Source organism: Ailuropoda melanoleuca, chromosome 13 (assembly GCF_002007445.2).
Source record: "Ailuropoda melanoleuca isolate Jingjing chromosome 13, ASM200744v2, whole genome shotgun sequence".
Taxonomy (NCBI): Eukaryota; Metazoa; Chordata; class Mammalia; order Carnivora; family Ursidae; genus Ailuropoda; species Ailuropoda melanoleuca.
This window is the reverse complement of record NC_048230.1, coordinates 21,367,749-21,394,663: the sequence shown is the minus strand read 5'-3', so window position 1 is coordinate 21,394,663 and position 26,915 is coordinate 21,367,749. Positions and strand designations below refer to the sequence as shown.

The 26,915-nt window shown below is 41.0% G+C and overlaps 1 protein-coding gene across 2 annotated transcripts in view; it reads right to left on the bottom strand.

Moving 5' to 3' along the window:
* Positions 1-24,452, bottom strand: part of SPOP (speckle type BTB/POZ protein) — a 62,570-nt gene extending 38,118 nt beyond the window's left edge. The window contains exon 1 of one of the 2 annotated variants that reach the window (XM_011230461.3): positions 24,277-24,452. The gene's annotated coding sequence lies outside the window, so the exon portion shown is untranslated. The remainder of the gene's footprint in view (positions 1-24,276) is intronic. The other variant, XM_002923735.4, reaches the window with a different exon arrangement.
* Positions 24,453-26,915: the final 2,463 nt, after the last annotated feature.

Here is a 26,915-nt window from a genome sequence, read left to right as displayed (position 1 = left end):
GCTTTTTGCCATCCCCAACCTTTTTTTCCCCTTTCCATTTCTCTTGCTGACCAAGAGTTGCTTTCAACTGCTAGCAAGCCTCTGGCATATTTATACTTTTCACTTCTTAAGGAAAAGATACTCCCAAACCAAACAAAATCCCATGCCACAGCCCAAAGGTCAACTAAAGGGGAGAAAACTTAAAGTCAAAAATACTAACCATATTTTGCTGCCTTTCGTTTTGGCATGAAGACCAGGAAAACAGTTCCAACTACCAAATAAGACAGAAAAACCAAACTTCCTTTTACATTTTATCATCTTTATAGCACTGAAATGTACCTGGGGCCGTCTGCTTCACAAAACACTTTGGTTAAGAGTTAGAAGACCACTGAGAATAGGTCCGTACGGTTAGGTATGACAACCTAGTGGAAACCACAGCTTCCAGATTCACAAAAGAGGTACAACCCACATGCTACTCCCCCATCCTCCTGGTCTTCGTCAAAATTCAGTCTGAGGTCATCCTGTGTTAAGTGTTTTAAGCTACGTCACCATTTCCTCAAAAACATCAGTCACTGCCTCAGTCTCCAAAGTACTCTGACATTCATGATCTTATCTGGGATTTTTAATAACCCTGTGAGGCATGTGGAGCAAGTTTTACAAATAAGGAAAGAGAAGCTCAGAGGTCATGGTCACATGGCTATGAAGGGATGTGAATTCAAAACTCAACTCTTTGAGTTCTCCTAATCCAAAACTTCAGATTCCTATGACTGATACTTAGATCATGTATGGTCTTTTATTCAACATGTAGGAAATGGAAAAATATCTGACAGAAGATATATTTATATACTCTAGCTTTCAATTCCCATTTCATTTTCAAATGGCAACTCTGCTGAGCACCATTATTAAGGGAGCCAATCACTGACAGGCTCATGCCTACTTTCAAGACTGGACCCTGGGAAAAAAATCATATGTTCTAATACTTTAAGAAAGACTTTCCATACTTTAGCACATAATCATCAATTTTTTTTTAAATAAAATGTCTAGTGCGCTAACATGCCAGAGTAATTTTCTAGCCTGAGTTTCCAAGAAACCAGCGTCTTTCCCCCGAGATCTCTCTCTCCACTGCCATAAGCTCACAGAAAAAGCACAATTTCTATCATTCCTTAATATTTGAGATGTACACCATGACTAAAATACTAAACAGCACCATGTTCCACCCAACTGGTCAAGCCAAAACCCCTCTTTTCTTAGGGTTCCCATCTATCAGCAAGTCCTGTCAGCACTCTTGCTTCCTAACACATTCCACATTTATCCCTCTCTATGCAGTTTTCTCTCACCTGAACTGGTGTTAACAGGTTTCTAACTGATCTCCATTATTAGAAAGGATACTGGAAACAAACCAGGAAAAACACTTAACATTGGCATCCTCCAATCTAGCTTTCCAGTCTTACCTAATGTGACTGTTCAAAATTCAGTCGACTGTCAGTACTATCCAATTCCATTGCTCAGTCCACATTCACAACAAAGCTAAGGTAGCTATACAGACCGGATTCCTCCCTAAGGATGTGAGGTTACAAAGATAAAATACAAAGATTTGCCACTCTATTTGCTCTTGGCCCTCTATGAACCTCTTTTCCCTTTCAAGTCAACCAACTTTTACTGATTCAAACTGCATAGACACGATTCGACTCTGATCCTCAGATTTTTTAAAAAAGATTTTATTTATTTAAGAGAAGGAGCGAGCATGCTCACAAGAGAGAGAGCATGAGTGGGGGAGTGGGAGAGGGAGAAGCAGACTCCCCGCTGAGCAGGGGTCCTGACACAAGGCTTGATCCCAAGACCCAGGTCTAGGACCTGAGCCAATGGCAGACCCTTAACCAACTGAGCTACCTAGGTGCCCCTTCAACATGTTTTTAAAAGGCTCCTTTATTTCCTGAAAACTCTCTCCTTTGAAGCAAAGATTCACCTTATCAGCCTAATCAAATTATTTTCAAATAGATGAGTGCCCATTTTGAGAGGCCTATTGATTATTTAAATTTTGGAAGAGTAACTTTTCCCCACCTATACAAGCAAAGACAGATATTTATCCTAAATCCAAAAACTAATCTTTTTTTAAAAGATTTTATTTATTTATTTGAGAGTGAGTGAGAACGCACAAGCAGCGGGGAGGAGTAGAGGGAGAGGGAGAAGCAGACTCGAGCATGACGTCGGGCTCGATCCCAGGACCCTGACATCAGGACCTGAGTGGAAGGCAGATACTTAACTGACTGGGCCACTCAGGCACCCCACCCCCAACAACTAATCATTAATAAATATGTTTCTATTGCTGGAGCCCTAGAGTCAGTATCTCCAGTCCCAGGCTGAACTACCAATTTCTTTGATTTTTTTTTTTTAAAGATTTATTTATTTTAGAAAGAGAGACAGTGCAAGTGCAAGCGGTGAGGGGTTGGGGGGGCAGAAGGGGGGAAAGAGGGAAAGAGAGAATCTCCAAAAGACTCCCCACTGAGCGCAGAGCCCCACACAGGGCTTGATCTCATGACCCTGAGATCATGAACTGAGCTGAAAGCTGAGATCAAGAGTCGGACATTTAACTGACTGAGCCACCCAGGCGCCCCCTACTTGGTTTGAATAAAGAGAAAAAGTCAGGAAAAGACTCAACTTATAGCTAAAAGAACTGCTCATATTTTCAGGAACTGAGAGCTTCTCCTCAATATATGTTTTCTTCCTTTAAACAATTTTCCTACCACCTTTTACAGTACACTTTACCTTTAAATAGCAAGCCCTTCTGAAGTTACAAAAATTATTTCTCTGTCCATTCAAACCCCTGGATACCAGCTGGAATGAAAACTCAGTAAAATCAATTTTAAAAAATCTAGAAGAGCCAGCAAGGTATTCAAATCAAACAGGGAAGCTTTGGACTCTAAACACAAATTCATTCAAATATTAAAACTTACAGAACTCATAAATACACTTCTAAGGGATTGGGCCTCCAAAGTTACAAAATGTGGGCAAAAGTTACCACCACCACTTGATCTTTACTGCCAGAGGTAGTTACTTTAAGAACTATCTTACAAAGGTCAACAATTTATTGGGTCTTCTAAAATCAATTCTTCACAATGAGAAATGGACATCACTTAGATAAATAGAGTAAGAATAGAACAAGTCAATATATTCATAAGCTTCTGCTGTCCTTGGGACCTGAATTCTAGTGCAGGCTTTGCCAATGCTTTCCTAAACCTGACTTTTCTCAGCCTTAAATTGAGGGTGACTGTCGGGGCGCCTGGGTGGCACAGTGGTTAAGCGTCTGCCTTCGGCTCAGGGCGTGATCCTGGCGTTATGGGATAGAGCCCCACATCAGGCTCCTCCTCTACGAGCCTGCTTCTTCCTCTCCCACTCCTGCTGTTTGTGTTCCCTCTCTCGCTGGCTGTCTCTATCTCTGTCAAATAAATAAATAAAATCCTTAAAAAAAAAATTGAGGATGACTGTCCAGGGTCTCTTTCAGAGCACAAGACTATGCCCCTCTAGAAATAATGTTAAAATTATATCTGCCTTGGGGCGCCTGGGTGGTTCAGTCGGTTGAGGGTCCGACTCTTGTACTCTTGGTTTTGGCTCAGGTCGTGATCTCATGGGTCAAGGGATCGAGCCCCGTGTCAGGCTCCACCCTCAGTGGGGAGTCTGTTTAAGGATTCTATCTGATCCTCCCTCCACTCGCACACACACACACTCTAATAAATAAATCTTAAAAATAAAATTATATCTGCCTCTCTTCATATGTTTTATGAAAACTAAAAGCAATACATATACAGTACAAATAATTAAAAAATGATAGGAAGCTATAAATGAAAAGTAAAAGCTTCCTTCCAGACACCCAAATCCCTTCTTCCAAAGCCTAAAGACAACCACTGTTTTGTAGCTTCAGAAACAAACCCCCAAAATGCACAAAACCAAAAAAAGGGCATGTACCAGCAAACACACACACACACACACACACACACACTCTCACACACACTCTTTCATATTCCCTGGAGGAACACACAGACCTATCCTCTCTAAAGGTTGTAAAGAATTCAGTGTAGGGCACCTGGGTGGCTCAGTCGGTTAAGTGTCTGCCTTCGGCTCAGGTCATGATCCCAGGGTCCTGAGATGGAGTCCCACATCAGGCTCCCTGCTCAGCGGGGAGTCTGCTTCTCCCTCTCCCACTCCCCCTGCTTGTGCTCTAATAAATCAATAAATCTTTTAAAAAAAAAAAATTCCAGCGTACCCTGATGTGTAGTTTCCAGGTGTCTGCTACAGCAAACAACCCAGCAAACAGGTGCATCTGAACATACATGCAAGCAAGCCCAAGAGCCTGTATATTGTTTATTTTGATAGCCAAATTGCCCTACAAATGTTGTATTTAATATATACTTTCTGGGTGATTGCCAGATTCCTTGAAACTCTGAGATCTACCCACTTGACAGATATACATCTAGGATGGCCAGAGACAGAAAAACAGAAACAAAAAGAACCAGTAAGACTTATACACCCCCCCAAAAAAAGGTCAGAAATATCTTATATGAATTAAGTCGACAAACTTCAACCAAAAATGTAGCAAACATGATATGTGGTACTTTGTTTATAAGATTTAAGTGCTGCTGTTTCCTTGAGATGTCTGTGTAAGAAGATATCGATAGAAAATAAATTTCAGGTGGGAAGCAAAAGGAGAGAGTAGGTGAGCACCTTGTATTGCAGAGTCTCTGTGAATCCCAAGAACACACAATTTTTAGATCAGGATGTGGATTTAATAATATGTGCAGCTAAATTCCTTCACATATAATCTGGCTATTTTCACCCAGAAGGTTTATCAACACAGAAGTCAATTTAGTTCCTTATCTTTGTCACTGGCAAAGGATCCCTATGAATTCAGCAATTTATCCCCAAATTAAATGGGATAGTATATGATTCCAAAGGTGATAAAACTGCTAATAAAGCACATATACAACTCTTGATGTATTTTTAAAGTATTCATCCACTTTGAAAATCATCTTAGTTTACTTGAAGTATTTACAAAGGACCATGCAAACATCAGGTGACTCTCAAAGTGTGTGTGTGTGTGTGTGTGTGTGCGTGTGTGTGTGTGTGTGTGTATGTATGAGTATGTATGGGGGGAGCACATGAGTTTCTAAAAACAAAATAAATATATACAAAACTTCTCATTTTACTTTCCTATAATTTATTAGCAGTATTACATCTTCAACTGCAGTATGCTATCACATTTTGGGGGAAAAACAAAAACTATGTTAGTGTTACACTGAAATGTAAAAAAAAACAAAAAAAACCAATAATCTTTTTTATTTTAGTATCAAGGAAATGCAGTATATCTAATGCAGTATGTTTTGTTTTCCGCAGGAGCTCCCTCTAATTTTATAAGAACGCTGGGAAAATAGAATTTAGGAACACCTACTATGAGATCATTCCCAACACATTCTTTTCTCTCCTCACCCAAGTAAACCAACCACACCCAACACTAAATCTCTCAAGAAAATTGCCCCCAGTTTCTTATATTATCAGGGGATCACTAAAGAAGACACACACAGAGCCTCATAATCTTAAGCATCAATCGGAGGCACTCAGAATCAGGGCCGACCTTACATACACCTACATACAACACACATCCTACACTGAGAGCCAGAAGCATCTCTTTCAAAACGAGAGCTAAAAAAAAAAAAAAAAGAGGGTGGTTTTCTCAGCCGTTGCTCTGACTACACCACAAATGATCAAGAGGGCCCAACTCCAGACACTGGACTTAGAGCAGATAGTTCCAGGTATCCAATGAGGCATCAACTGGGAAAGGAAGGGGGAGTTGAACTAAATGGGATGCAAAGTCAAACATAAGGATTACCTGGCAAGGCTCCTATGATATTATCAAAAAATCCGCTGAGAGGTCCACAAATTCTGCCACTAATTAAGAAGCCCTTACCTGTAAGGCTTATGATTTGGGTAGGTCCTTTACGATTGCAGCTGTAGAAAAATTAAAATCTTCTAGGTGTTGGCAAGTTCTACCTAATGGAGTTCAATGTCCCATCTACCAGACTGAAGTCCACAGCTTAGTAGATAAAAATTTTAGGTTGAGAGTTTTCAAATAAAAATTATAAACCAAACAAAAACAAATACTCTTGAATCACATGATTAAAGAGGCAGAGACCTCAGACTGAGACAAAATAATTACGTCCTTCACTGCAATCTACTGTTTCCAAGACACATTAAGAATCTGTTTCTTGGATTTGAGACTGGTATTAAGTGGCAATGAATCAAGGACAGAAAAATAAATGACTACTTGAAACTAATCCAAAAATCAAATCCAAAGACATTCAATTTAATACTGAGCTTGCACATCCAGTCAAGAACAAACTAAAGCAGCATTTGGGTTGAGCTGCTTTGTTGAACAGCAGGCTACTATGACCTAAAAGAAAGTAACGGCTTATGATTGGCTACAGAAAGTCTGGGAACCCAAGTACACATTTATTGGTTACTGCCCATCCTTGCCACAGAAGTTTATCCAATCAAATCATATAATACAAATAACTTTCAAAAGTAAGTAGTTTGGGTTTTTTTCCCCATTGTATCAGTTTTTAATGAATATGTACCCTATACAAGGCACAGCTGTCAAGGCACAGTCCAATGGAGAAAAGGAGGTGTCTTAGTTTTCTACTGTTGCATAATAAATTGCCAAAATCTGATGTCCAATGTCCTTGAGACGTCCACATAATTTATAATGAACTCAATCACTTCCGTAAATATCTCATGTCTATCAACTCTGACTTTTTACAACTGATGTTAATTTAGCTAATTCAAAATATCTTTATAGTTGGCAATAAAGATGATACCGTTATCCTAATTCTTTATTCTAGAATGAAATTATGACCTCTACTTCAATCCTTACAATGAAAAATTATTCAAAAAGAAAAAATTATTTAATTACTTTAAAAAGTACTATAGACATTTACAGCGAAATCATTCACAATTTATAGGGAGTGGGGGGGCGGAGAATGAAGTCAGTACAGCGCTCACTATCTAGTTTGTAGATTCTTCAGATCTTTTCTTGCCTCTCTGCCTCTAAGTAGTGATAATCAAGCACAAGAAGAATGTATAAATTTATTCTTTTTAAAGATTTTATTTATTTATTCGACAGAGATAGAGACAGCCAGCGAGAGAGGGAACACAAGCAGGGGGAGTGGGAGAGGAAGAAGCAGGCTCATAGCAGAGGAGCCTGATGTGGGGCTCGATCCCATAACGCCGGGATCACGCCCTGAGCCGAAGGCAGACGTTTAACCGCTGTGCCACCCAGGCGCCCCTATGCTTGTGCACTTTAAATAGAAAGTCTCTGAGTTTAAAAAAGTACTAGTCAGTTCTCAATTATCCATACAAAAGGAGGTAAAAAGTGGTATAAGTAATTCAAAACAGAGAGTAAAAAAGAAATCCTTAACATTTTACTTTGTAATGTATTATGTAATTTTTCCTATAGATTCATATCCAAAATTGTATCTGGGCTAAATCAATAATAAAATGTATTTACATAGCATGGCATACATTAAAGTCATCATGGGAGTGAATTCAAAATAAAAGAAGAAGGACAGCATGAAATAAATTCCTATGGATAATAACAGGAAGATCACTTAAAACTGACTATTATTATATAATAATTCCTCTCAACCTCACAGCATCCTCTTGAGGCTCAGTCTTAGCCATAAAATTCTTTCAAACGAAAGTCTCTAAATGTCATTCACAAATAAAAGGTGAGAACAACTGAGTTTCCAAAGGTGAATCATTCTAGACCTGGGGAGCCAGGAGACAATCATCCAACTGAAGATTTTTGCTCTCACATATGTGGGGGTGCATTATTGTGCCTAAGGAGCTAGAAGTGGGTATCAGCCTAACTGCAGGCCAATTTATGTCATAAAATCAAGGTATTCTTGAAAGGTTACATAGCAACCTCAGCACCAGAAAGTACTTCAGCGACCTTGTCTAAACTCTTTGATTTTATAGAAGAAACTGAGATCCAAAGAAGTTGCAACACACCTGTAAACTACATAATAAATATTTAAATACTGGGAAGTTCACCTATTTATTTAATTATGATATAATTGACATGTAACATTGTATTAGCTTTAGGTGCATAACATAATGATTTAATATATGTGTAACACTACAAAATAATCACCACAAAAGGTTAGTTAATGTCCATCATTACACATAGTTACAAAAATGTTTTTTCCTTGGGAAGAGAACTTTTAAGATCTACAGGAGGTTCATTATTTAAATAATACACTGACATAAATAAGTAACCTTCTCCTACACTTCTTGTAAGAGACTTTAATGCACTCAGTTTAAATTGGGCCACATCTATGTATCTGCTCTATCTTCCAGCTCTATACTGAACAACTTCAGATGTGCTAAGGATAAAATCAGTCCTCTGGAATATAACTTCACTCCCATACAAGCTTCTCCACTACACCACCACATGAAGCCTCCTTACCAATTAGCTGTTGGTTAGGCTGTAAGCCTGTGTGTCAGCTTATACACAGAGTCATGTGCCTTCCTCAAATCTGGTCATACCATTCTAAAAGCCAGGAATATTCTCCTATCTCTTATTTGGATATTACCCTTCTGGATCCAGGTCAAGTTCCACCTTGCTTGAAGCTTTTCCTCATCACCGCAGCTCCCTATGAATTCCTATCACACTTATTGTCATTTTCTTGGCAGTGAACAAAGGTTACTTAGAATCCCTTACCTGATAATTAATGTAATAAGATGCCGAGTACTGTAATTCTGTGTATGTCCTCCCCTACCCCCAAATTCTCTTTACGTAGGTCTAGTGAGACCTAAGAATAGGTATTTAAGAAACAAAACAACTTATCAGATAGAAAGGAGAAAATGGCTGACAGAATAATAGATTCTTTCCTTTCTTAAAATGTTCTTTAGGGGCGCCTGGGTGGCGCAGTCGTTAAGCGTCTGGCTTCGGCTCAGGGTGTGATCCCGGCGTGATGGGATCGAGCCCCACATCAGGCTCCTCTGCTAGGAGCCTGCTTCTTCCTCTCCCACTCCCCCTGCTTGTGTTCCCTCTCTCACTGGCTGGGTCTATCTCTGTTAAATAAATAAATAAATAAAATCTTTAAAAAAATAAATGTTCTTTAATGCTGTTTAAATATCTTTCCAACTATAAAAATATCTGAAGAAGAATAATTAGGAAAAAATGGAACACTGCAGACCCTTTAACACAGAAATTCCACTTCCACTTCCAGAATCCAACCTAATGAATCAGTGTGATCAGTGTGTAAATATTTATGTATTAGGGTATTCATCAGCATAATTTACAAGCAAAACCTAGAGAAAAAGGAAGTTCATTTGTAGGGAACTGACCAAATATGATGCATTCATACAAAAAAACTCTGTTGAAGAATTCTATGTATTTTAAAAGATCATTTTTAGTGACATGTAATGTTTTAAGTTTTTATTTTTTCTTTTTCTCTATTATTTTAAAATCAGAAAAAGGAAACCTTTTTTTTTTTTAAGAAATTGGCAAGCTAATCTTTTTTTTTTTTTTTAAGATTTTATTTATTTGTTTGACAGAGAGACAGCCAGCGAGAGAGGGAACACAAGCAGGGGGAGTGGGAGAGGAAGAAGCAGGCTCCCGGCAGAGGAGCCTGATGTGGGGCTCGATCCCATAACGCCGGGATGATGCCCTGAGCCGAAGCCAGACGCTTAACGACTGCGCTACCCAGGCGCCCCAGAAAAAGGAAACCTTTTCATCCTGAATAAAAATACAGCATAGATTTTGCAATTACACACATCTCGTTTTAAGGACACGTGTGTAAAGTGCATTACTCACATTTACTGCTATCTCCACCGCTTAAGGAGTGATGCATCAGCTCGTGAAGAGAAGTAAGTCCCTGACAATGCGCTAAGGTCAACACGTGGTTCATTTCCCTGCTGTTTTCATGTTGTTTCTTCAAACCAAAAGTTTCTGGAATAATATACCAGCAGCTTTCAAAAAGGAAGTTTCTCACCTACACAGAGGACATTTCCATAAGTGGTGACAGGAGGGCAATGAGTCAGCTTATCATCAAGTTATATTCCAAAGGTCGACCATCACCTCCACCACCACTCCATCGTCAGACCACCAACGTGGAGCCTTTCTGGTCAACAGATTTGAGTCCTGGGGTATATTAAGACCGGCATGGTGCTTGGTGTCTTTGTGTCGACAGAACTGCACTGGTCTGTGGCTCCCATCGCCATTCTACTTCAGATGCTCATCCATACTCTCTACCTAAGCAAGGATCTCTTGGAATATTCTCTACTCCCCAGATAAAAACTTCCGAAGTTTCTTCTCTGAACTCCTATTCCCTCTACTAAGTGGAAAAGAAGAGCAAGATGAAAAAGTACAAAAGCCCTGAAGGAGGACTTAGCTGGATATATTGGAAAAATAAAAAGAAAGCCAGTGCGGCTTGATCATGGTAAACAAAGGTAAATACCACACACGAAACAGGCAGGAACCACATCACAGAGGACCTAACAGGTTATGATAGATACTTTGGATGTTTATGTTCATAAAGTTTGCCGCTCCCATGGTGAATCAATTTTATATAAATGAGACCTAGATCTATCTTTCAAAACCTCATCTGCTCTTTGAAAACCCAGTGCAATAGATTCGACTGCCTGCCTCCTAGGCAGCCTCTCCTAAATGTCAATACATGCAAAGCCAAACACTATCTTTTCTTCCAAAGCGGCTCCTCCTGACTATTTTATATCTGCTAACAGACTGATCATTCACCCAGGCTTGGTATCTCAAAGCTGTCTTGCATTCCTGGCCTACTGTCCGCCCCCACTCCTTACAAGCTCCCCGGGGCCTCAAATCTCCAACTTACTCTTTTTTCTCTTCTCTAGTGCCACCGCCACGATCCCAGTTCACACTAGCACCAATCCCTGTGCAGTTTGCTGGAACTGGCTAGCCACTTTCCACACCTCCAGTTCTTTCCGTCAAATCTATCCTATGTGATGTCACTTAGATAGTTTTAAGACCATCATAAGCACACGATATACAAATTTATTACCTCAAGTTCTGACTTCACTTCAAGCCCCACTCATATATCTGCCTACTTAACGTATGTATATACTTAGCCGCGTTCGCATCTCAAATTTAACATGTCTAAAATTGAACTCCTGATTTCTGATCTTCCCTCCAAATCCCACACCTACCCCTCCCATTCTTATCTCCCACTCCCATCTCAGTAAGCGGCACCTCTACACATCCAACTGCTTGAGCCAGAAAGCTGGGAGTCAGTCTTGACACTCTTCTTCCTCAACCCCCACATCCAATCTATAATTAAATGGATTCTTTCTTTAACATACTTCTCAAATCCATCTACTTTTCTCCATTGCCTCTGCCACTGAGTCCCACCTGCAAAGATTCCTATTTAAGTGGTATGAGGTGCAGCCCAGGCACCGGGATTTGTAAAAGCTGCTCGGGTAATTCCAACATGCGGCTACGGCTGAGAACCACTGCTCTGCAGCTTCGGGACCCCCACTAGCCTCTCCGACCTCACTTCTGCTACTTTCTCCCTTGCTCACTTAACTCCAGCCATGCTGGCCTCCCTGCTTGTTCCTTGAACATGCGAAGCACATCATTCCTCATGGCGTTTGCCTTTGCTCTGGTTCACCCTTCAACTTCTACAGATATTTACTCAAGTATTACCTCTGTAGTGCTTTAGTGAGAAATTCCATGGCCATTCCACGTAAAATTGTAACCTCCACATCCAATCCAACATACCCTATCTCTTTTTTGGGCTTTATTTTTCTCCTTGGGACATACTGCCTTCTAACATACCATATAATTTATTTATTTACTGCCTGAATATGCACTTCATGAGAGCTGGGATGTTTGTCTCTTTGGTTCCTTATATATCCTCAGTACCTAAAACAGCATCTGGCACGAGGGAAGTACTCAGTTAATATTTAACATCCCTCCAGATTCCCTCAACTAAACTGAAGTATCCCATTATTCCCCAATAGTAATTTATTCCTTTCCTTCATTAATATTTTGTAATTACATTTGTATTTATTTGTTGAAGCTCCTTTCCTAGACTGGAAATTCCACGAGAATAGGGATTTTCTATTTGGTTCACTGTTATATACACTGTTTTTCATGCTTAAGTGGCACAGAGTAACTATTTTAAAAAATAGTCAACGAATATATTAATGAATGAGGTTGACTACATTTTCTGAAAGCACACTCTGATCATGTTATTTTTCAATCAAAATGTTTCAAAGTCTCTCCATCACTTACCACATTAAAGCCTAACTGTCTGGCCTTGATAGAAGACCTTCCATGTTCAGGGCCGATTTCTCTCCTATCTTATCTCCTATTATCTCAGGCATCTTTCACTTCAGCCACACTGCACTGCTCATTATTTCCAGTACACACCCTATACTCACAAACACTGCATTTCCCCACCTCCACATTTTTGCTCATGACATTCCTTCTGCCTGAATTCTCTTCCCATCTCTGCCCATCAAAATTCCAGCCTTCAAAATACCTACCCTTCAAAACCCAGCTCAAAGGCAACCTTCACGAAGACAATCCTGACTCCCACCCCAACTTCCCCAACTAAAGGATCCCCTTCCTCTTCTAAACACCAAAATATGTAATACTGGTTTAATTCCCACTCATTTCACTACATATCCCTTCCCCACCTTTTACAAAACCTTTCGTGTATAGTCACTCAGTAGATATTTGTTGAAATGAAGTCAGTTAACGGCACTTCTACCTCTCTGTCATAAAGCATATTTAAATGGGGTGGGAGACGGGGGGATGGACGTTCTCTTTAGCAAGCCCTTTAATAACCAAAAGATGTAAGGCTGGAACGGCAGGTTCCCAGCCTTAACCTCCCCTTCTACGCCTTTCCTGCAAAGGCAAGATCTTCCCAAAGTTTTGGATACCAAATTTTTTAATGTATTCAACTGTTTGAAAAAAATGGTTTTGTTTTTTTTTTAAGATTTTATTTATTTATTTTGACAGAGAGAGACAGCCAGCGAGAGAGGGAACACAAGCAGGGGGAGTGGGAGAGGAAGCAGCAGGCTCCTATCAGAGAAGCCTGATGTGGGGCTCGATCCCGGAACGCCAGGATCACGCCCTGAGCTGAAGGCAGACACTTAACGATTGAGGCACCCAGGTGCCCCATGAAAAAAATGTTAAACTGCACATGCTACTACCAGAACAGAAATCCCACAGACTGTATTAAAATGGGTTGCCTTAAGATTATCACATACTTGAAAGAATACCTGGCTGAAAAATCTGGATACCTTACACTCTGCTGTTTGAAAATGATCATGACTAGGCAAACATTTCTATTCAACAAGAAATCTGAAACTTTTGAGGTATTCCATTCATTTCTACATCATGTTAAATGATGGCAAAGAACAGCAGGAGCAATGCAGGAAAATCCTACCACGAAACACTTGTACCTCAACTAATAGGCCTTTGTTTCCCTACCCACATCCTCTCATAAGGCTGTGGTTCCCAAAATGTAGTCCACGGATCCCTGGAGATCCCTTTCAAGGAGTCTATAAAGTGGAAACTATTTTCATAATACTAAGAAATCGTTTGCCTTTCTCACTGCGTTGACACTTGCACTAGTGGTACAAAATCAACAATGGGTAAAACTACTGGTGCTGTAGCATGAATCAAGGTAATGGCATCATACTGCACTAGAGTACGGTGTCTTTCACCATCATACACTGGTGATTTTTTTTATAGTCAATTTCACTTAGGAATGTTTTTGATGAAGTAATAAATTTCGATAAAATTCAAGCTTTTAATCAAAAATTAGAATTTTGGGGGCGCCTGGGTGGCACAGCGGTTAAGCGTCTGCCTTCGGCTCAGGGCGTGATCCCGGCGTTATGGGATCGAGGCCCACATCAGGCTCCTCTGCTATGAGCCTGCTCCTTCCTCTCCCACTTCCCCTGCTTGTGTTCCCTCTCTCGCTGGCTGTCTCTATCTCTGTCGAATAAATAAATAAAATCTTTAAAAAAAAAATTAGAATTTTGAAAATCTTGTAGCTGCCTGACAGATTCCCAATACTTACAGACTTTTCTGATGAGATGGGTGATGATACTAACTAATGTGGTTTTTGTGGTGTTTTTTTTTTTTTTTAAAGCAACGCAGGGCTTGAACTCACGGCCCTGAGATCAAGAGTTTGAGCTGAGATCAAGAGTCAGTCCTTAACCGACTGAGCCACCCAGGAGCCCCCAAAATGGTTTTCTTTATATTGCATTATGAAATGTGTCATTTGGAAAATTTGCTTAACTCAATGAACCAGTATTTCCCAAACAGCCAATGCACGTTATCAAATCATGAATGGATAAAAAACCCATTCAAATGCAAGACAGGCCAATGGATTTTAAGGTAACAGTAACATCAATGATTTCAGTTTCCACACAGCAACTTAACTTTTAAGAAACTACCAACTGTCAAGTTTTGGTGTAGTATCAGAGAAGAATATGCACAACTGGTCTGAAAATACTCCTCCCTTTCCAACTACATATCCTTTGCAGTTATATTTTCTTCAAATACTTCAATCAAAACTATCAATCACATCAGACTGAATCCACAAGCAGATATGAAAATCTACCTTCTATTAAGCCAGATATTTAAGAGATTTGCAAAAATGTAAAAAAAAAAAAGCCACACTCCTTTTTTTTTTGAAAAAGTTATTTTTCATAAAGATATTTATATTAACATGAGATAGGTTTTTTTAGGGAATTATTTATTTATTTGAGAGAGAGAGAGAGAGCATGAGCATGCATGCTCGAGAGTGGGGAAAGAAGCAGAGGGAGAGAGAGAATCTCAAGCAGACTCCCGCTGAGCGCAGAGCCTGACATGCTGCTCCATCCCATGACCCTGAGATCATAACCCGAGCTGAAACCAAGAGTTGCATGCTTAGTGGACTTAGCCACCGAGGGGCCCCTAGATAATTAACTTTTTTTAAACTGTTTTCGATTTTAATTTCTAGTTTGGTAAATATCAATAGATATAAACCACATAAACAAAAGCTCTTGGGGTCCTCAATAATTTTTCAAAGTATAGAACCCTGAGACTAAAAAGTTTGAGAACCACTGCACTAAGAGAATCGGCTCTGATTCCAGCCACCCCCAAAACTACTGTCTTTAGCAAATCTTCCCTTCCTCATCCTCCACCAGAGTTGAACCTGGGGCAGACATTTGGGTCAGAGAAAATCATGCCTTAGATTGGCCAAATCAGGTATCACTCAGGAATCTGAATTAAGCCTCATGGATACTGAGGTCTATTTATGGCAGAACGCCAGAGTCCATTAAGTCTTTTTTCTTTTTTTAAGATTTTATTTATTTATTTGACAGAGATAGAGACAGCCAGCGAGAGGGGGAACACAAGCAGGGGGAGTGGGAGAGGAAGAAGCAGGCTCATAACAGAGGAGCCTGATGTGGGGCTCGATCCCATAACGCCGGGATCACGCCCTGAGCCGAAGGCAGATGTTTAACCGCTGTGCCACCCAGGCGCCCCAAGAGTCCATTAAGTCTTACTGCTGAAGTCCTTGGAACTGTTTTGGTTCCAGCCCTCTCTAGGTCCTGTTGTTCAGCTTTCCCTTGGATTCTTGTACAACTATTTCCTTTTGAAAAATCTTTTATATGTTATTTTAAATAGGTTTTTTTTCCTTATGATCAAGAAAGCCTTAACAATATTGTTACCAAGAGTGTTTTATTTGCTGTCCTTATCTGAGACAACAAATTATAACAAGGTTCTCCTCCATTTGAAGATCATATCCACTTACAAAATGAAAATCACTCCAACAAAATTAAACTTTGAATGGAAATTATAGGCTTATTCAGAACAAGAGACAAGCTTAATAGTCAGCTTCTAGATTAAGGGAGGCTTAATTTGTTGTTTTTGTTTTGTTTTTTCTTTATTTTCTTTTTGGAGAAGGCCGTTACATATCATGTCAATATATTTTAGACAGCAAATGGCTTCAATAAAATATACTAACCTGACAGGGTTTTTCAGGGAAGCTGACGAACAGAAAAAGACAAGGCAGGGAGTCTTGCCCTACTAGATATGAACAATTATAAAGCTAACATAATTAAGGCAGTGTAGTACCAGTGAGAGATAGGCAAACAGACCAACATTACAGAACAGGGAATACAGAAACATGTAAGTGGCATTATAAAGTTGTAAGGGGCAGATATGACTATTCAGTACATGATCCAGGGGTACCAGGTTATCCTCATGGAAAAAAAAATTAAATTCCTACTTCAGGGTTATCGTTATGGAAAAAAGTTAGATCCCTACTTCACAGCAAACATCAAAATAAATTCTACATAGATCAGAGACCTAAATGTGAAAAACAAAACTTTAAAACCTTTAGAAGAAAATATAAGATTCACCTGTTACCTCAGTATAGGGGAGGATTTAAGACACAAAAAAACACACGATAATGGAATAACGTAATAAATCCAACTCTGTTAAAGTTTAAAACTAAGTTTCAATAGAAGATAAAATAAAGTTAAAAAAAAATTAAACATACCCTTAGGATGGCTACTATCAAAACCCCCAGAAAATAGTAAGAGTTGGCGAGGATGTAAGCAACTGGAACCCTTGTGCACTGTTGGTGGAAATGTAAAATGGTGCAGCCTCTATATTAAACAGTATGGCAGTTCCTCAAAGAAATTAAAATTAGAAATACCATATGATTCTGCAATTCTACTTCTGGGTATATACCCAGAAGAACTGAACAGGATCTCAAAGAGATAGCTGAACACCCATGTTTAGAGCAGCATGATTCACAGTGGCCAAAAGGTGGAAGCAACACAAGTGAACAGCAATGGATAAATGAATAAACAAAATGGGGTATATATGCACACAATGGACTATTACTCAGCCTTGAAAAGGAAGGAAATTCTGACATGTGCTACCACAAGATGAACCTCGAGCACATTATGCTCAGGGAAATAAGCCATATACAAAAGGACAAAGGCCACAGGACCCCACTCTTAGGAAGTAGTTGAAATGATAGAAACAGAAAATAGTACCTGTTTCTAAATACCAAAAATTGTGTAAATCTTAAATTAAGGAGATGAATGATTACATACATTTTTCTTACAAATATACGGATACACTAGACAGGAGGAATCAGAGGCTTTTGGAGAACAACTGCAAGCTCTTCTCTAATGTAGCTAGTGGACAGCAGGAAGATTTGTGCCAAGAGCTTCTTAGAAAGAAACAGTCAAGAAGAAAGGTCTTCCCAGTCAAGTAAGGGCTACTGTCTGAATGTTTAACTCCCACTCTGAGGTCTGCACCCAGCTCTCCCCAAGCGCCATGACCAGTTCTGCCACACAGAGCAGCTAGGCAACTCCTGCCAATTCTATTAACGTGACTACAGTTCTAAGAATGAAGGCCCAAGCATTTCCTGAAGAGATTATACTTCAGAATCTTTTTTCCTATAATGGGAGCTTGTCAAAAACAAAAGTAAAAGAAGCTGTTGGATCTTAGTAGCAAATGTGTCAGCATGGCCTTTCAGAGTGATTCACCATGCCTGAAAACAAACACAAAATAACCAGGTATGCTTCCCTGAATACACAACCAGAATTTAATATGGGGCCAGTATTGTTATGAAACCAGGTTGAGAATAACCTTATTAGTCTGGAAGTAAATCTGACAAGATAGTAGAAAAAAAATTTTTCAGATACATATTACAATACTGTTATTATCAGTCCTTGAGTAACTTGAAATCAGTAAGGTTATTCAAAATACCACTACATGGTAAGAGTCTAATAAAACATTTTCCGCTAAGGCAGGGATTAGTCCAGCCCCTAAAACCAGCTTCAGAATGCAGTTCCACTGTACCTTTTGTTTGTATTAACCTCCATTAGTGTGATGGATTTGTAAGAAAACACTGTGGATGTGCCAATATTTCTCCTGAGTCTACAGTACATGACAGAAATCCACAGGATTCAGCACTGTTCCAGACCCTGAGTTAAGACAGCTAGATATCAGAGTTCATGGCCTATCTGAAAAATTTCTCTAATTAAGAACAATCTGTCTCATTCCCCTTTTTTTATGATGAAAATCTAGTGATAATGAAAAAAATATGCTATCACAGCATAATCTTACATAACGGTTCAACCGTGTGGAGAACCGTGTGGAAATGAGGAAAAGGGAGGAAAGACAAACACATACTTGTGCACATACGAGCTAAGGTGCTTTTACAGAACACTCAAATCCCACATCTCCAAGAAAGCTCATAAACACAATTTCCATCTCTAAATTCCATTTTGTGTACCTTTCATCTCGGAAAAAAAGCAAGGTTGCTTTGAGAGAAGAAACTCCCAGTCTCTTCTACAGCTAACCTTATACTAGGGAGGTGGGTGGAGGCGATGCTGTCTTCAGAGGTACTACCTGTCTTTTACAGAAAGTATTCAAAACAAGGAATCTGTGAGGTCTAAGATCCAGAATCCAGCAATGTCAGTGGCACAGAGATGAGTCAAACACTAGGTGCACTGTGTTAGAATAAAGGCACCTTCAGTTTTTAGATGTTGGCTCCAGAAGCTCCATGAACAACATAATAAAAGAGAAGATGTGATATACATATAAATCCTACATATGGATGTATATACACACGCATATGTGTATGTGTGTGTGTGTCTCTCTCTCACATACACACACACACACACACAGATGAGGGTTCCACAACTAGGACAGGAAAAACACAAAGTGAGGCAGGAACTTCTTGTACCCGAGGGCAAGGAAGCACTCATACACCAAGCTTAAAAGGTTTCCACAAGCCAAACATGGAACATTTTGAGCTTCAAAAAATGTCTATAATTGTTGGTAACATGTAGAATAAATTAAGGTCCATGAATTTACAATGATACTAAAGCAAAGAAAGTGAGAAAAAGGAACAATTCATTTGCCACCATTAGGGGTGATTATGATACGATCTCCTTACTCAGGAAATCGTTAAAAAGGAAAATTAAGAATTTACCTAACTTTTGATAGAAATTATAATTATTCCTAACTGATGAGGGAAATCTTTACAGAAGACTGAAGGTTAATCAATGTAAAAGGAATAGCAGAATTAGGAAATCAGCATTTTACAACAACCAAAGAAACCACCGGTTCGGACAAGGATCACTATCATTAGATGACAGACTGCTGGAGAAGTGGAACGGTATAGTTCCCAAGTGTCACCATGCTACAGATTACCTACTAACTACAAAGACAGAAAAATGTCTACACTGGAGATTCAGTATTTATCATTTTAAACAAATGACCAAACAAACTCAACATCATTAATAATGGGCTATTATGACATTATTTCTCTTTTTTTTTTTTTTAAAGATTTTATTTATTGATTTGACAGAGATAGAGACAGCCAGTGAGAGAGGGAACACAAGCAGGGGGAGTGGGAGAGGAAGAAGCAGGCTCACAGCAGAGGAGCCTGATGTGGGGCTCGATCCCACAACGCCGGGATCACGCCCTGAGCCGAAGGCAGACGCCCAACCGCTGTGCCACCCAGGCGCCCCATGACATTATTTCTCTTATTGTGACCCAATATGAGGTACAAAGCAACATCTATGAAGAATTTTTTTTTTTTTAAGATTTATTCGACAGAGAGAGACAGCGAGAGAGGGGACACAAGCAAGGGGAGTGGGAGAGGGAGAAGCAGGCTTCCCTCTGAGCAGAGAGCCCAATGCGGGGCTCGATCCCAGGACCCTGGGATCATGACCTGAGCCGAAGGCAGATGCTTAATGACTGACATCCAGGCACCCCAATGAATTCTTAACAAAAGTGTTTAATTTGAATCTAATCAGACCATAGACTTAAATGCCAGTTTATAGGAAATACGGGCATAAAGGAACAAATTAAACTGTGAGGAAACAATCAGAAAATTCCAGAAGTGATATATTCTACAAGACAAATGCCCTGGTCTCTTCATAAAGGCAATTCTTGTGGCTTCTAAATAAACTGCTCTAGATTTAAAAAGACTAAAGATACATGTTTGGAGAAAAATCTGAACATTAACTGGATATTAGATGGTTTTAGGAAATTACTCTTAATTGCCTTAACTATGACAATGTATCCTAAGAACAATTAAGCAAAACAATCTCTTTAAGAAGATGTATCTAAAGTATTTCAAGCATGAAAGTACTGAGATGTCATATCTGCAATACAAAAATTTACATATTATATATATAAACACACAAGCACATATATACATAAAGCAAAATAGCAAAATGTAAATTATGGAATCTAGGAGATAAATGGTATAAAGGTGATAACTATACTATTCTTTGAATTTTTCTGTATATTTAAAATTTTTTACATTAACAGTTGTAAGGGGGGGTGGGGAAGGGCTCAAAATGTACTTCCTCCAGGAAGGCCTCCCAAAGGAGCTCTCCTCTAAACCTTATCACTCTCTTACAAAGTCCTTTCAACATGGAACACTGTGTATTACATTCCCATTCTAACTGTTCTCTTACTATTTCACATATTCAGTAGATTTGGTTTCCTAACAAGACTGTGAGCTCCTTCAGGCCCAGGCATTTTTAAATTCTTTTCTATTTCCTCACAGCTCATAGTGAAATATTCTACAATCAGCAGACTTTTAAAAAGTACTAGTACCAATATCTGGTGAAAGCACTCAGTAAAGCATCTTTTTTTTTTTTTTTAAAGATTTTATTTATTTATTTGACACAGAGAGAGACAGCCAGCGAGAGAGGGAACACAGGCAGGGGGAGTGGGAGAGGAAGAAGCAGGCTCCCAGCAGAGGAGCCTGATGTGGGGCTCGATCCCATAATGCTGGGATCACGCCCCTGAGCCGAAGGCAGACGCTTAACGACTGCGCCACCCAGGCGTCCCTCAGTAAAGCATCTTTAACTAACTGGGTTAGCTTTTCAATTCCTCAACAGAATGGCAGTTTGCGTGTACAAACAATTTTGAGTCAAAGCTATCAAAAGGAGATCATAAAACATCACTTAGGGCTTACAGAATTTTGCATAGAGAAGCTAGAATCTAAGAGTTAGAGGGAACAGAAGTTTTACATGTCTTCTGAGGAGTGTCATAGATTTGCTGTGTTATCCAGGCATATGACTTTATTCTCATGACATTACTCTTCACTTGAACACTATCTTCCACTACCACTTGCATCTGCAAAACAGCGACAGTATTTATCCACAACTCCTGGGTATAATGAAGCTTTAACAAGCTACATAATGAACTTAAAATCTTAGATAAAAGACTATACAAACATAAAAAAAATGTTGATAATACAGTGCTAGTGAGGAAAGAGGCAGATTCACACACTGCTTGCAGGAATATAAATTCGTACCTCTATGGCAAGCAATTCAGCAGTATCTAACAACATTAAAAATGCAAATGCCCTCTGATCCAGCACTTCCACTAGGAATTTACCCAAAAGATACCCATGTACCTAAAAAAACACATACAAGGAATTAATTGTAGCACTGGAAACAACCTAAGTATCCAAAAATAAGAGCTGGCTGAATGATGGTACATCTGTACAAGGGAATATCTGTCATCTTTTAAAAAGGAAGAGGTATTCCATTACTGTATGGAATGATAGCCAAGGTAGAGTAAGTGAAAAAAGCAAAGTGCAGAATAATGGCTACAGTATCTTACTATTTGTGTTAAACAGTAAATAAAAACAAAAACTTAAAAGGGTCCATAGTTGTATATGCTTGTAAAAGCACTGACTATCTCTGGAAGGGTAAACAAGATACAGCTAACAACAGTTTCCTTTGCAGAGGGCTTAGGAGGGTTTAACTAGACAATGAAAAGTGGACACAGAAGGAGGATTTTTCTCTCTCTGTGGACCTTTTGAATTTTGTTTCATGTGTGTTACCCGTCTTATTTTTTTAAAGATTTATTTGAGAGAGAACAAAAGAAAGTGAGAGCAAGCGGGGGGGAGGGAGAAAGGGAGAGTCTTCAGCAGACTCTGAGCTGAGTGTAGGGCCCTACTTGGGACTCGATCTCATGACCCTGAGATCATAACCAGAGCCAAAACCAAGAGTGGGATGCTTAACCGACTGCACCACCCAGGCGCCCCATGTGTTACCCATTTTAAAGATCCTTTTTAAACGCAGCTCTGCACCAATACAAATTAATGATACTCATCTTAATCCTAAAAGCAATCATGCCTTCACACCATAAAAATTTTTGAATAAGGCTTCAGTAAATTCAAGCAGATGAAATGCTTCCAGATAAAAACAAAGTATCACAGATGACAGAAACCTCCTGGGAAATGGCTACTTATTGCCTCAATAGTTTTATCGCAAGATTTTTACCAGAATCTGATGCAAGTCTGGACACAGGTAACATTGAACATCTTCCAGTTCACTAACCACTATGAAGAGCTCTAACAGAAGTCAACGAAGTGCCAATGGACACCATCCATCCCCACCCTAAGCGTGGAGCTGTCAACAATAACCTATACTCCCCAGTCTTCACACGAGGAAAACAAGATGCGTCTCCAGCTCTTTCCAGGAAACAGGATGATATATGCCCCCCAAATTCCTGTGCTGTTTCTGTGTCATCTCTTGGTTCCCACTGTAACCATGGCAACAGAAAACAGCACAAAAGACAGCTGAACCATGCAAAGGCCAGAGTTAAAAGGGGAATAGAAAATTATAAATATATATATATATATATACACATATATATATACTTTAAGACCCCCAAACATAAGGTCCTACAGTTAAGAATGACAGCCAAAGCCTTGCTAGAATACCAAAGAAAGAACAAAAAGAGAAGAAAATAGAAAATAAGGCTTACTAATGTCACCCATCCCCAGTTATCCAGATAGGAAACAGGTTTGGCAAAGATAACTGAAAAACACACAAAAAGCTGTCCCCCCACCAACAATTCAGTTCTTCATTTCACTGCTATTCAGCAAACCTGCTTGTAAGAATTTATCATTTCCTCACCCTGTTCTGATGGCAGAGGGAAGAAGCATTGAAGTATCCAAGAGGGGCAACACAGCAGCAAATTAAGGATCACGAATAATCTGCCAACTGAAAACCTAGGTCCCAGATCACTGAAATATTACTGTACTTTAGAGTTCCTTATTTTATACTGCTCTTCGTTATTTGCAAATGGGCAAGAAACATCACACCCACTGCTTAAAGTTAAAACCTCCACTGGGTAAGTTATCCCCCACTAGTAGTTTCAGATTGCTTTTGTTTTCGTGTGATGTTCACAGGGCATCAATAATGTACAGCTAAAACGAAAGGGCTAAGGAAGATCCTTTTTTTTTTTTTTAAAGGAAGATCTTCCTTTACTTAAAAAAAGAGGCAAATAGGTCACACGAAGTAGGAGGGCTAGAGATGACAGGACCCTGATGTCTTGATTTACTGCTCTAAGCCTTACACTGTGTTATCTCTATCTTATCCAGTTCTACGAAGATAATTAAGAATTTTACTAAAAGGTAGTGCCCCTTACTTTCTTTTTCGTGACCCTTAGTCCTCCTTAGAAAGGCCACCAAAATCCCCTGCCAGAATAATTGAATGGGTTGGGGCGCCTGCTCCTAGTTTAGGGGATGTTTGTATTAAAAGTACAGCATGACTGTGGGAGGAAAGAAAAGTAATGCTGGAACTAGAAGTTGCAGTGACAGTTTCAAAAGAAGGGTCAGCGTGGGGCACGCTGGCTCTGGAAGGCGTTAGTAGCCTGGGAGTCCCTAGGGCAACACCAGATGCAAATACTGCTTTGTCAGTAAGTCCGTCAAATAATTTAAACTCTCCCTTTTGGATAGGAGCAACAGGCGCACTATCTGGCAGCCCACCGTCTGGGAAGAAGGCGGGCGCGTGGTCAAGGGGCTCTTTATCCCGCAGGTCCCTGCAACACAGCGATGCGCATGCGCCCCGGGGGCAGCGAACAAGCACCCCTAGCTCGTTCACACTCGCGCATGCGCAGTCACCCATCTCGCCGCAGGCGACAGCTCACTATTTAGCAAGGGGGATGGGGCTGGGAAAATGATGGGGGGGCTGAAGGCAGGGGGCGCATTTGTGTCTCCTGAATGCTTGGGATTGGGAGAAGGAACGGTTGATTAGGCTCTGGCATTCCCAGGCCACGTAACCCAGGATGTGGGATATGGGGCAGAGAAGAGTATATGTGTGGAGGGGGGGGGAGTTGGGGGTCAGTCACCTCTTAAGGGAGGCGCCCCCCCACACTCCGACAGGACAACCCTCTCCCTTGACTCTCCTCCCCCCACTCACCTGAGAACGGCGGCGACAGCTGCTGGTCCCCGTCCCCCTGCGCTCGCTTCATACTGTCCGCAACATCCGGGACCTGCGGGACCGCCGATACACAAATACACACACACTCGGAACGCGCACACTCACACACACACACACCAACACACACCGGCCGGGGCGTCATGGCGTCAGCACGTCGACGCAACGAGCGCGTACCCGCTGGGCCCCACCCCGCACGGCCTCCGCCCCTCTTCTCCCCTCCCTGGGTTCTCCTGCCCCTCCTCCCTCTTCCTCAAGACTCCGCCTACCTCCCTTAGTGCGCGTGCGTCCCGACGGCTCTTCTGGGCGGGGGGATTTGAGGGGAAGGAGGGGCCTGACTAGAAAGAGGCGGGAACACGGAGGGGGTTGCGTGCCCAGCGCGGCGGGCTGTGTGGAGGTGCGAGGACAAAATAGAGGCCTTACCACTACCAGGAAGTGGGGGGAGGGTGTTGGGGCGGGCAGCGTAACAATAAAGGCATTGAACAATAGCAATTTACATTTGCAAGAAGTGTATGGATTACCAACGACTTTTTTTTTTTAAGATTTTATTTATTTATTTGAGATAGAGACAGCCAGCGAGAGAGGGAACACAGCAGGGGAGTGGGAGAGGAAGAAGCAGGCTCCCAGCGGAGGAGCCTGATGTGGGGCTCGATCCCAAAACACTGGGATCACGCCCTGAGCCAAAGGCAGATGCTTAACGACTGCGCCACCAGGGCGTCCCCTGATTACCAACGACTTTTTTTTNGACTTTAACTTGCATTCCCTCACTTTTTCTAAACAACTCTGTGTCAGTAAAACATTTTTTGGACTTCACGATAATTCTAAAGACTTTTAAGTAACTTAGATTCTGGCATTTGAAACAACACCAAGGCCCATTCTCTTGGGGGAAGGCGGGCATGTGGGTGGCTTAACTGAAAGGGACCTGATTCAATGACAGCTTGTTGTCTGGGATACCTGGGTCCCCAGCCAGCCTCACATCCTGGCTCCCAAGGGCCATCAGTGCTCCTGAGTTGAGTAAAAGAAAAAAAATCCTCAGCATCTTGGCCCTGGGAGGAAAAAAAAGTCATCCCCACGTCAGAGTGATAATGTCAGGGATGGGATCTTTGTTATTGCTACGATCCTTTCCTTTAGCTTAAACTTTCAAAAATTGTTCCTACTGAGCGAAGCCAAAGAATCCAGAGCAGGCATTGTCCCTTTTCCGCGCTGAGATAGTATCATTACACAGACACACGCACTCAAATGTCAGAGGCATTGGACCCAAAAGAGCAGCAGGTGAATCTGCAGGTCATGGGGTGATCAAGTGTGGGCCCTGCCTTGGGACCAGCTTCCGGAAGCTTTGCTGCCATGGGATTGTCTCCAGGAGACTGTGCTCACTTGTCTCCTGCCACATGCGTCCTGGTGCCAGGTGGCCGGTGAGTCTGTTCATTAGGGAAGCCTGGGAGCCCATGAGCAAAGCCACAGGGGTTTGGAAAGAAACCCCTGACGGCATCAGGCTGCCTTCCACTTTCAAGTACACAAGCATGGCCTACAATCCCATGGTTTAGAATGTCCGGGGAATCACAGACCAAGCCCTGCAAGCTCCTAGAGCTCGCTCCAACTGTATTTTAGACAACGTGATCAAGAAATGGAGGTCCTAACTTCCACCACGATGATGTGAGTACCGGGCCTACGTTGCTTAGAACAAAAAAAGCTTTTGTCACCTAGTAGGCTGATGCTTGAAACTTTGCAGTGAGGTTCCACTCATCATCATCCTCGACAAATATTCGTTTCTTTAGTTGAAGCCAGCAAGGATTTCAGTCCTTGTGAAAATTCAGAGTGCCCCGCAGGTAACCCGGTAACCCAGTTCAAGCAACTGGCTCCTGGTGTCACTGAGGCTGTTCAGTGCCTTTTCTTTTCACTTCGGAGTTCACAGATTAGCAAGGAAGGAAGAAAGAGGGTACTTCTTGGAGGGAGGAGCCTAGGGGGTGGGAAGGGCTGCAGAATAAAGGAAACTGGAGGTGGGGAGAGCATGGTTTAGCTACCTCATACTTGGGGCTCATCAATACAGTATAGTCAGATTCTGCCTGGTCCCTGGGAAGGGACTCCTCGGGACTAGTGAGTCTGTGCGAGCAGCTTGTCCAGACTGGCCCTGAATCTCCAGAGACCTGGAAGGACATGAGTGCTGCCCCATCTGTAGCCTGGTGCAGTGAGGCTCCCGTTCTGCTGTGGGGACCATCCCGCCCACCTGAGATGTGATCCACCAGCCTCTGCACAAAGGGCTTTGATTTGGTGTGGATCTGATTAAATGACTGTAGATGTCCTTGGAAACACTGTGTGGAAGAATTTTAAACAGCTTCTCCTTTTTAATATGCACTTCCTCTTCGGTTTTAATTATTTTGTTCCTACATTTTCCCTTTCAATTTACTAAAATCTAGAAATGTAATTAGAGCAGAGGCTGGGCTCAGAGAAAACTGCCAGGATTTCTACAGCATGATTAAATATACGAGGCATCCCTTTAGTGTGGGACTGAAAAATAGGATTCTCATTATTATCTTTCCCTTATCCAGGAAAGAATCACCGCCCCGTACAGATACGGATTTATTGAAAACGAAGCACTAATTAAAAACTCACCCAACCTCTTG